At 37.5% G+C, this 10164-nt stretch overlaps 1 long non-coding RNA gene across 1 annotated transcript; it reads right to left on the bottom strand.

Annotated features, from left to right (window-relative positions):
• Positions 1–363: 363 nt before the first annotated feature.
• On the bottom strand, positions 364–9321 carry LOC130438312 (uncharacterized). The gene is made up of 6 exons (XR_008909306.1): positions 9025–9321; positions 8841–8926; positions 3272–3764; positions 1561–1680; positions 726–819; positions 364–492 (listed from the first exon to the last, which is right to left on the bottom strand). It is a non-coding gene; the product is annotated as an uncharacterized LOC130438312 (long non-coding RNA).
• Between the last annotated feature and the right edge of the window lie 843 nt (positions 9322–10164).

Genomic DNA, 10164 nt, shown 5'->3' with positions numbered 1-10164 from the left:
GTTGACAAGGTTTGAAATTTGCTTTCACCACACCATTCATTGTCAATATGTGTAAAACTAAAACAAAAGATAAACTTAATTTAACTGTAAATGTTTCCATGATGCTTTAAGTGTTATGATAATTATTTTAAGAAAAACAAACAAACATTAAACAAAACATTATTTCCGTGGTCATCGGCTGATTATTTTATAACCAGAGACTGTTTATAAACAAGGATATGAGTTGTACACACACCCACCCTCAACACTAAACAGAAGTCGGACCACCTTGGCAGGCCATCACGTATTGTTTCTCTGAACGGATGTCGAGAGCCGTTTCCACGGTGGCATTACATTAAGAGACATCTGCTGGTGTGTGGAAAGCACCTGTTTCCACAGTGATATGGGCAGGGCCTTCATCACACTCGTGTGCAGTTGTGGGATGTATTAGTTGCGGCCGATCATGTGCAGAGACAGCCTTCGCCCCTGGGCCTCCACACACTCTCAAATTCCCTATTAAAACAGTAATAAGAGAGGCTTGAACACAGCCGTGTGTGTGCGAGCATGTACGCGTTTAGCTGCAAGGATTTGCTCTGGGTGTGTGTGAAATGTGTGTTGATCATTTAAAGGTTTGGTCTTGGTTGAGGGGAATACATGTGATTTATATCCTGTCCCAGCTTAATAAGTAGAGATGAAGGTCAGATATGCATATGCAGATGTGATCAATGCAAACCCGCTGTACATACCCCAGTGTGTTCCCGTGTGACTGTGGTGGACCGTGATTACATATCGGTTATAATGTCTTCCTCCAAATAGCCAGATGTGTTATGATTCAGGTATCTGAAATAATCATGTCAACATTTAATATGTGGAGTTTATTAAATACATATTAAAAACACACATATGATAACTAAATATAAGTTATCTACCAGGTGCAACATTTGGATCTGTTTGTTTACACTTTATTGTACTTTATACAATTATTGCTTTATGAACTCTCACAAGATGATGACATGGCAATGATTTAATGTGTGGTGTTATATTGACCCTGCGAATGTTTTAGAATTTGAGTTAGAAAGTGTTGCGTGCCCGGTGACGACACGGTCTGAAATGGTTCAAAACAAAACAAAAAAAGCCTGAGCAATTTTAACTATTATTTTTATTTATTTATGTTATCAATTTATTTCCTTGCTGACTTTGTCCAAGAAAAAAAAATCAGGATGCTTTTATAAAATATGTCAAATTTGCTTTACTTAATTTGACCCCAAACATAACAAGAGGGTTAAAAAAGATAATTTTGTGTTCAGCTGAATAAAGAAAGTCATTTACTGTACATCTGTGATGTCATGAGAATAAGTCAATTAAATGAGAGTAAAAAACTTTGATATGTCAGGCTACTCAAACAAACAACGGTAAAACTATTATTTTTCACCTATGTTTAGTGCCAGGGGTTTTAGGAAATAACAAACAGAAGCATTAACTCCCATCATGCATTGCTCTCCAAATCACATTCCCTGTACAGTTCCACATACACCATCACACCTAAATATTAAATGCTATGGTATCGATCTAACAACACACCTCGTAAACTTTAGTGTTCACATGATCTGTGGACGTTTAGCTGGAGCTGGCCGTGTCCATCTGCAGTGACCTCCACCCACGGCCCGGCTCAGGTTTATCACACTCGAGATGGAAACAGACCTGGTTGGGTTAAACATAGATTTTGGTAAAAAGCGTGTGCCGTGTACCAGCGTGACTCAATGTTCTTTTGAGAGACACTACAGCATTAATAAGGTGCCAGGAAAAGACAGAAGGACAAAGAGCTTACGACTCCAACACTCAAACAGCTTATGACAGACAAACACACTTACGTGTCTTTATGTGGGTGTGAGCAAAAGATCTTTCACGAAACCAAACCATTACAATGCCCATGCGTCAATGGTGTAGGCATAAACGGAAGCTTGTAGTTTTATTTCTGGCTCAGCTTTCAAGCACATCGCTACCAAAAAGGCAAGTTATGGGCCAGACGAAATGAAATATCACGGGCCGGGAGCAGATCAGCAGGCTCTCCCGCCCTCTTTCCACTTTAATCCATAAAGGACACAGACGCATTGTGGTACAGCAGGGTGTGGAGGCCAGACTCGTTCTCACATTTTATGTTCAACTCCGTCTCAGATTTCCTCGCTCTCCAAAACCAGTGGAAACATGTTATGCTTGGAGATGAGCCACCTACCAGACCAATAAACCAAATTAAGTTCTAATGCCTGTGTGCGTTTGAAAGTAAATGTTTTCTGCGCGGAGAGGGATGAATGTTAAAAATACAAGTTCAGCACTTCAAATGATCTTTGGCTGCTCTCTCGTGGGAATGCAGTTGTGTTTTGGGTTGACTGTTTTCAGTCTTTACAGTGGATCTGGCATGGCAGCTGTGTGGAGATTTAGACATCATCATTTAGCAAGTCAAGGAAGACATCAAATCATTTCCCAGAGAGAGAGAAAAAGAGAGAGAGAGAGAGAGAGAGACACGCAGGCGATGAATGTGATATGTGCTGATCAGCTGCATTTGGTCAGTGATGGTGTATCTTCCTGACAATACAACATCTCCCAAATGTGTATGGACTCATGGTTTTCATACTGAATTACACGATTGAGTCATTCTTTGCTTTCTCACCATCTGTCAATCTTTGCCTTCTTTTAGTTTAAATATTTTCTGCTTTCAATACACTTTGTTTTAAGAGACTAGAAGTGGTCAGGGACCCACCGATGACTGAAGTACGTGTAAATGCTTCAGTTTGGTCAATCCACGTATGACAAGAATTTTGTTGATGGGCGATCGCTTGATCACGGAAGTGAACTCTGATATACAGCCCAGGAAATAATGAAGGGACCACTTCAAAATTATTCTATACTTTTCTGATTTTACTATTTTTACATTTGTGCTCAGGTAAAATTATCATTTATGTTTCATTCTGTGAACAATATTTCTCGCAAATTTCAAATTAAAACATTGTTTCTATTTACATTTATTTTCAGAAAATTAAAACTGGACAAAATAACAGAAAAGATGCTCTTTATTTTTTCCCAGACATCAAATATGGCAAAGAAAACAAGTCTGGATTTTATCTCCATTTATGTGACCGAGTGCAAATGTGAGTGATGTATGTGGTATGGCATAAATAAACAGCATGTATAAATGTTAATTAGACAAATTTTAAAACAACATGACACTATTGTACAACAACTTATGTTGCTTAACCATTTTGAACTAAGGAGAATTAGAAAAAGAAAAACTCACAGCAGGAATATTTTTGGTCCTTCCTTTAGTCGTACCCATTCATTTTCCACGTCCTCCTTTGATCATTCCACCCGTCGAGCAGCAGTGATTCCATAGGCCGTTTTTTCATCTCCTCCCGCTCGGCTCAGCGCTGACCACAGAGGGAATGCGAGGCAGGGACGGATCGTCAGAAGGGATTCCAAATCAATTTGTCAGGTCAGACGCTGAAGGCCTGATTGCTGTTTGTTCGATGAAAAAGCGGGAATGTTCAGGTGACTGACGTGGCAGCTGCGACCGTTTCACAGGGGGGATTTGGGAGAGCATCCCAGCGCTGGGCAGCCATTCCCATCCGGAACGCTGGCCCCATACCAGCCATCCATCAGCAGGGATTTCTACTCCCACTCGCTTGGATCTATACAGGACGTACAGCTTGGGCTCTGTTGGAATATCTTGCTTGGCTCTGCCAGATGAGCGAGTTTCAGCTTCGGGTCTTATGGGCCAAAAACTTTGAGTCCTTGAATGATCGAAAATGTTCAAAGGGTCAGCAAAGAATATTACTAAGGAACCTTTTTGCTAATGAATATATGCTTTATGAGTTGACATTATGGTTCTTTCCAAACATTAAAATAACTTTTTTAACATTGTAACATCACTGTTTTTGTTGTACAGCAGATATCAATACTAGAGATGCATAGATAGTAAAACTGGTGATGTTGCTTTACATTTTCTTTTGACATAACATAAATTGGTTGCATTTTTCTGTACTCTTTTGATATCAGTCCTGACCATTGGCAGTTTTTAAACTACTGGCCAATAGCTTTTATTAACCGATACCAATTATTGACCGATATATCGGCGCATCTCTAATCAATACATTTCTTTACACTCTTAAAAAAGGTGCTTCAAAAGGTTCTCCGATGCCACAGAAGAACCTTTTGGTTCCATAAAGAACCAATAACATCTGAACAATCTTGCTGTGTTACAAAAGGTTCGTTGTGGCGAAAAAAAGGTTCTTCAAATTATGAAAAGTAAAAAAGAAATGGTTCTTTAAAGAGACAAAAATTGTTCTTTCATAGTCTGTGGATTCTTTGTAGTTACAGAAGATTAATGGAATTCTGAAGAATCAAAGAACCAACCTAGAAACAACCAACAGCATCAAACACTCTTAAGGTTTCCAAAAGATTCTTTGTCAGACTCTCCGGTTCCATGTTGAAGAACCATTAACATTTTTTTTTGCACAAAAGTCTACTCATAGTTAAAAAGTGCACTGTGGGGAATAAAATTGGTTCTTTAAAGAATCTTGAACTAAAAGTGTACTTTATAAAAACCTTACTTTTTAAGAGTATAGGAACTTTAATGTGCAACTCACAGAATACAGCAAAACACAACAACCAGATCCAGACTCAAGATTGATTCCACCTGGAATAATTTCTCATACATGGACATAATTATTAGTAACATTTTTCTTAACTTATTTCTTTAATCTTTTCATGGCAAAAAGTGAGAATATATAGCACAGAATTGTGTTTCGACAGAGGTGGCATAAACATACAACAGTCTCCTTGGTGAATAAAATCAAATGATTAATAAAAGATGAGGATCCATCATTTCTATCAAAGGAACGGAATATTAACATATGGCTGCAATTAATGCAGTTTTCAATCAGCTTTGATAGAACGGACTAATGCACTACAGTTCTCCATTTGTCATGAAACACATACCACAGAAATATGGTGTTCCATTACAGAGACGTTTTCTTCATTGATCTGGGAGTATTTAATAAGAATTTATATTCCAAAGAGACATTTTTCAAAAGTTGAGTCTCAGAATTAATAGAGTTTAGCATGCAACGGTTAGACTACACAACAGGCCAGGGTCTTAATGGAAAATGCACATGTTGGAAACTAAATAGCAGAATACAGAAACAAAAACTGAGGTTTTAGCATTTTAAATATCCTTGATAACTGCTGGATTAAGAGGAAAACAGAAACAGCCTTTTAGACACATTCATTCGGGCTAAATAGATTAATTTAAATAAAAGCATTTAATGAAAGTTTTAGACATTTAAGCAAATATAAGATGTAGAGCGACGACTTAAACGCCAATTTATTTATTTATAACTCTGATACTGTATATCAAGATTTGCAAACTACAAAGATTTGTCTCGAACCAACAGACTGCATTCAACAGGAACATTGCGTTCTTTTGATATCACTGAAAATGATTTACGAATTTCCAAAGCAAGCGGCCGTTTGTTCAGTAATGAACCCAGAGTGCAGAACTATATTTGTTGTGACACCGTTGACCCGTGACTCAGAAGGTCTGAGCGTGTGATTAAGGAAGCGGCCGTGAGTCTGAGAGAGTTCAGCAGAGAGAGAGAGAGAGATGCTCTGATGTATCACAGAGTTTCATGCTCCAGTTCATCACCAGAAATCAAGGCCCCGTGTCTGTCATCAACTTAAGAAACTCATAAGTCTCTTTTTGTTTCTGAAGCTCAGGTCCAAACGCTCTCAGTGTCTTGTTACAAGAGAGCCCTGGACGAGGACTGCAAAGCCATGTATCTTCTGGAAACATCTTCAGAGGAAACGCTGAGGTAATATCTGTCGGCGCAGATCGAGATGATTACAGATTTAGATTTTGCTTCATTTATGATCTCTGCAGGTTACAAAAAAGTGTTATTTAAACCACCTGTAAGTGACACTCTAGAAGTTTAAGACGGCCATTGTAGTTACTGTAATGGACAATTTCTGTTATATCTGGTAAAATAATGAAATAAATCAATCAGACAAATTCATCTTTAATTTTGTGTATTTTGCATTAAAAGATATTTTTTGAAAAAAGTTGGTCACCAAATATCATTGGACCCCATTGACTTCCATTGTTATATGAACAAAAAACCTTTCTCTAAATATCTTCTTTCTTGTTCCACTAAAGATAGAGTCATATGGCTTTGAACAACATGAAAGTGATTAAATGATGACAGAATTTTTCTTTTTAGTGACCTGTCCCTTTAAGACAATGTTAAACGGGTGTTAAACTGCCACCTACAATGATAGAGCGACCACCAGAAATTGGCACAGAATTATTTGCAATATTATTTTACATTATATTAACACAATATCAATCACGATTATTATTAGGCAGCGGCGATTTGCACTTAGTGTAAATAGCTTTGGATGCTATTTACAGTAACTTTAAATAGTAGTAGGTTCTGTTTACACTAAGTGAACATAGCAGCATTTCTTAGCAATATGATATTTATACTAACCAAAAATAGCTGTATTTTCTTTTGATTGAGTGGAAATAGTAGTTAGATGCAATTGGTACTTATGAAAAGTGGCAGATAACGTTACTATTTGCACCTCAGTTTTGTTATGCATTAAACATTATGCAATAATAAAAATTATATTTTTATAAAAAATATTAAAATGACAGCATTTTATTGAGATATTAAAGGCCTACACCTACTCCTAACCTTACTCTAAACTTGATGAATAAAATTGAATTTTAATTGAAAACAAATGGCTTTATGATCTGTAAGGTAATAGAAAAAGGTTAAAGAGTGTTTTCAGCGAGAGGTGGATTAGAACCCCGGTCTCCCCTGCCAAAGCTATACAGAATATAAAACTATCCAGACAAAGTCACAGTTTGAAATGGTGTCGTTCTTGCACTTTCTCTATTCCAATCACATTTTGGTGGGCGGAGCTAGTACAAATAGTCATGGTGGGTTATTTGTACTTAAAGGCGGGTGTCTGATAATATCACAGTTATTGTTGATCCCTGAGTTGTAACGACTTCTAGATATCAGGACAGAACCTCAAAATCAAGGCCTAACAATATTTCAGAATAAAGTAAAAACACAAATATATTCTCATCTCCACTAATACTGCCTACACCATTTTCAGCCCACTTTCTCATTTTCATCTTGAAATATTTGATCCTGCATGTGACACATCACTTACAACCAGCTCGGCTGTCACAGTAACAGCTTATGGTATCACTTGTTGAACAACACACACAATCACTGTGTGTGTGTGTGTGTGTGTGTAAATGGCTGCTGCCGCCATCCTTTCTCTCGCCACCCGTCCTGCTAGCTGTCCGTACTGTAATTGTGTCCGATTTACTTGCGCTCTGTGAAACTGCGCTACCCTCCAGAGAACCGTCATGCCTGTTTACATCAGAGGGTTCTGATGTCATTACAGAGGGTCCGAGCCTTTGATTGCCGTTCCTCTGGAATGTTACTCTCGGATATCACAGGAAGCTCAGCTGGCAGGTACAGTAGAAATCTCTCTTTTATTGCCTGGGGCCTGTTACAAACCATCGCCGCAGCCACCCCGGACCACCTTTAACCCCCCTATAAAGCCAGCGAGGCCGTTCTCACGCCATGAAATTTCATGGTGTGGCTCGGTTTGGCTAATCTCTCAAAAGCACAATAGAATCCGCACCCGCCTCAACATTTGCGCCCCCGAAGGAATGCAAACTGTTTATTGATCTATTTACAGAGAGAACACATGCTCGCGCTTCTGCGGCACACGCGCGCGCTGATTGGTCGAATGGTCAAATGGTATTATATCGCTAGAGGACTGTAGGGGGTTGATAATAATCAAATAATCAGATAATGAAGTCAAATAAATATGTATCCGAATTGAACATGACGCGCAGAGATATGCATGAGACCCGCGTGTTAGAGGCATCCCTCCTAGCCGAGCGATCCGGCGTGGCAGTTTTGCTATATCCACGTGCCAAAATCTTTCTGGAGCACGTTCAAATCCCAAGCATAAAGATAAGCGAGCAATACGAATACTTACACATTGAAAAGCTAGTTTTACATGGTAGACACACGCTCAATTTCCGCCACTCCACATCCATCTTTCTGACTCGAAATGGAACCGCGTGAAAGGCCTGTGGCACGCTAATGATGTCACGTGGATCCGTGTTGCTCGATCAGATTTAGATATATAGCATTTCTGTCTGATCCCATGGGCTGGCACTCAAGGAGCGCCGCCTGACAGGAGTACAAATTTATCCCGTGCTTTATGATATCCCCAAAAAACACTTCAGAATGCTTCAACAACATGTGAGCATGCGGCGTATGAGCACATGTGCGGAGCGGCTGTACGTCTGTGCTTTCTCTCCATCTGTGGAATAAATCGCTGTCTAATGAAAGTCTGTTCTCAACTACTGCCTCAGAAACAACCTTACAAACTTACTTTCACCCTCCAGTTATCAGAAGCAAGCCTCAAGAAATGATTATATTAGTAATACTATTCCATAAATTACTAAATAACTATTAATTGTTGATCTAACAACTGCAAGGTGTCAATAGCAAACAGGTGTCCCAACAATATTTAATTCAAATTCAACTCATAAGAAAACTATTTGATGATGTGGTGTTTTCATACAGTGTATATATGAAAACAAAAGACGTGAATAATAGAAAAACCAAACAAATATTAAAAAATATGTTTTAACACTACACAAAACAAACCGAATCAAAATGCTAAACATCTTCTTCAAAAATGTATAAATAAACTGAATCAGGAAGTGCTTCCGGATGATGGTGTTTTGTGAAATGGTCTATAGTGCTAACCTGAGAATAATGAGCAGTCCGATCCCCACATCTTGCCTCACATCCGATCTTGTGGCACACGAAAATGAATGTTGTAAAAACATCACCTGAAAGTCCAAAAGAAGTTATTTGCACGTACTATTTATTATACGACTTATTTGCAGTAAGTCAGATAAACTACTACTGCTTATTAATTGATTATTACCCGACGTAAAACTGGAGCAGTACACGTTCCAGCACGTTTGATGAAAAAAATGCGTTAGTCCATTCCATACTTCAGGTTTACCTGAAAGAAAAATATACATTTTTCTACACAAAACTGTTTTAGCGTGTGTTATATATATACATTGAATACAGCCGTGGACAAAATTAAGAGACCGTTCCAAATTTTCATTCAATCACCATTTCTAGATCTATTGTGGTCATTCCAGTCCAGTGTCTGATTTAAGTCAATAAGATCAAACCTCAAGAGTGACAAGTCAACAGCAATGTTAAAGGCTGACAGCATGACAAGACACATGAAAACTGATAAAAATCAAGGTTAATATTAAAATAACGTTTACTTATCACATGTAGGAATATTCTGAACTTGTTTTTTTTTGCAGCATTTGAGGTCTGAAAAATAGAAACATTTTGAAACAATTGAAGTTTGGGAAATGTTAGTTAGAAGTTCACATAATAAAACGAAAAATAATACATTTCCCAAACACACACCTAGAAATAGTAAATTCTGAAAAATAGTAAAAGGTTTAGTCCCAAAATGAGATAACTGTTTAAAAAGATTTTCAAAAATCATGTTTATTTATTGTGCATTTCAATAAATATCAATCTAACTGCAGCTGGTTTGTTTTGGTAACTTCTAAAATGTGAAAATAATGAAAAGAAAGAACATGATCTTGACCCTTTGACCTTTGTTTTGTGTAAATATTTAAAGATTGCGTTTAAAAAAAAAAAAAAATTTTCGTTATGCATTCCAATCAAAATCAATCAAACTTCAGTTGTTTTGTTTTGATTTAAGCCACAATAACTTAAAAAATACAGCTAATTAAAACAATAAAATTTTTTTTGTTATCTCATTTTTGAACCAAACTCTTTAAATGGTCTCTGAAATGGTCTCTAAATTTACAGCTTTACCAGCTCTAGACATAAATGATTCTGAATCTTAGTAAATCCTATGAAGTAAAGTTGGATGTCTGCCAAATATTTCACATGTTAATTTAAAACTCATAAAATGGTATTATCTCTACAAACAATATTGGTTTCATGTATCACAGAAAGCACAATTCCACGTCACTCTTATCTACAGTCAAAACATTCTTCTGTAACGCAAGCAATTCCGTCACAC

This window comes from Triplophysa dalaica, chromosome 16, assembly GCF_015846415.1.
Source record: "Triplophysa dalaica isolate WHDGS20190420 chromosome 16, ASM1584641v1, whole genome shotgun sequence".
In the NCBI taxonomy this organism is placed as follows: domain Eukaryota; kingdom Metazoa; phylum Chordata; class Actinopteri; order Cypriniformes; family Nemacheilidae; genus Triplophysa; species Triplophysa dalaica.
This window is presented reverse-complemented; position numbering and strand designations above follow the sequence as displayed.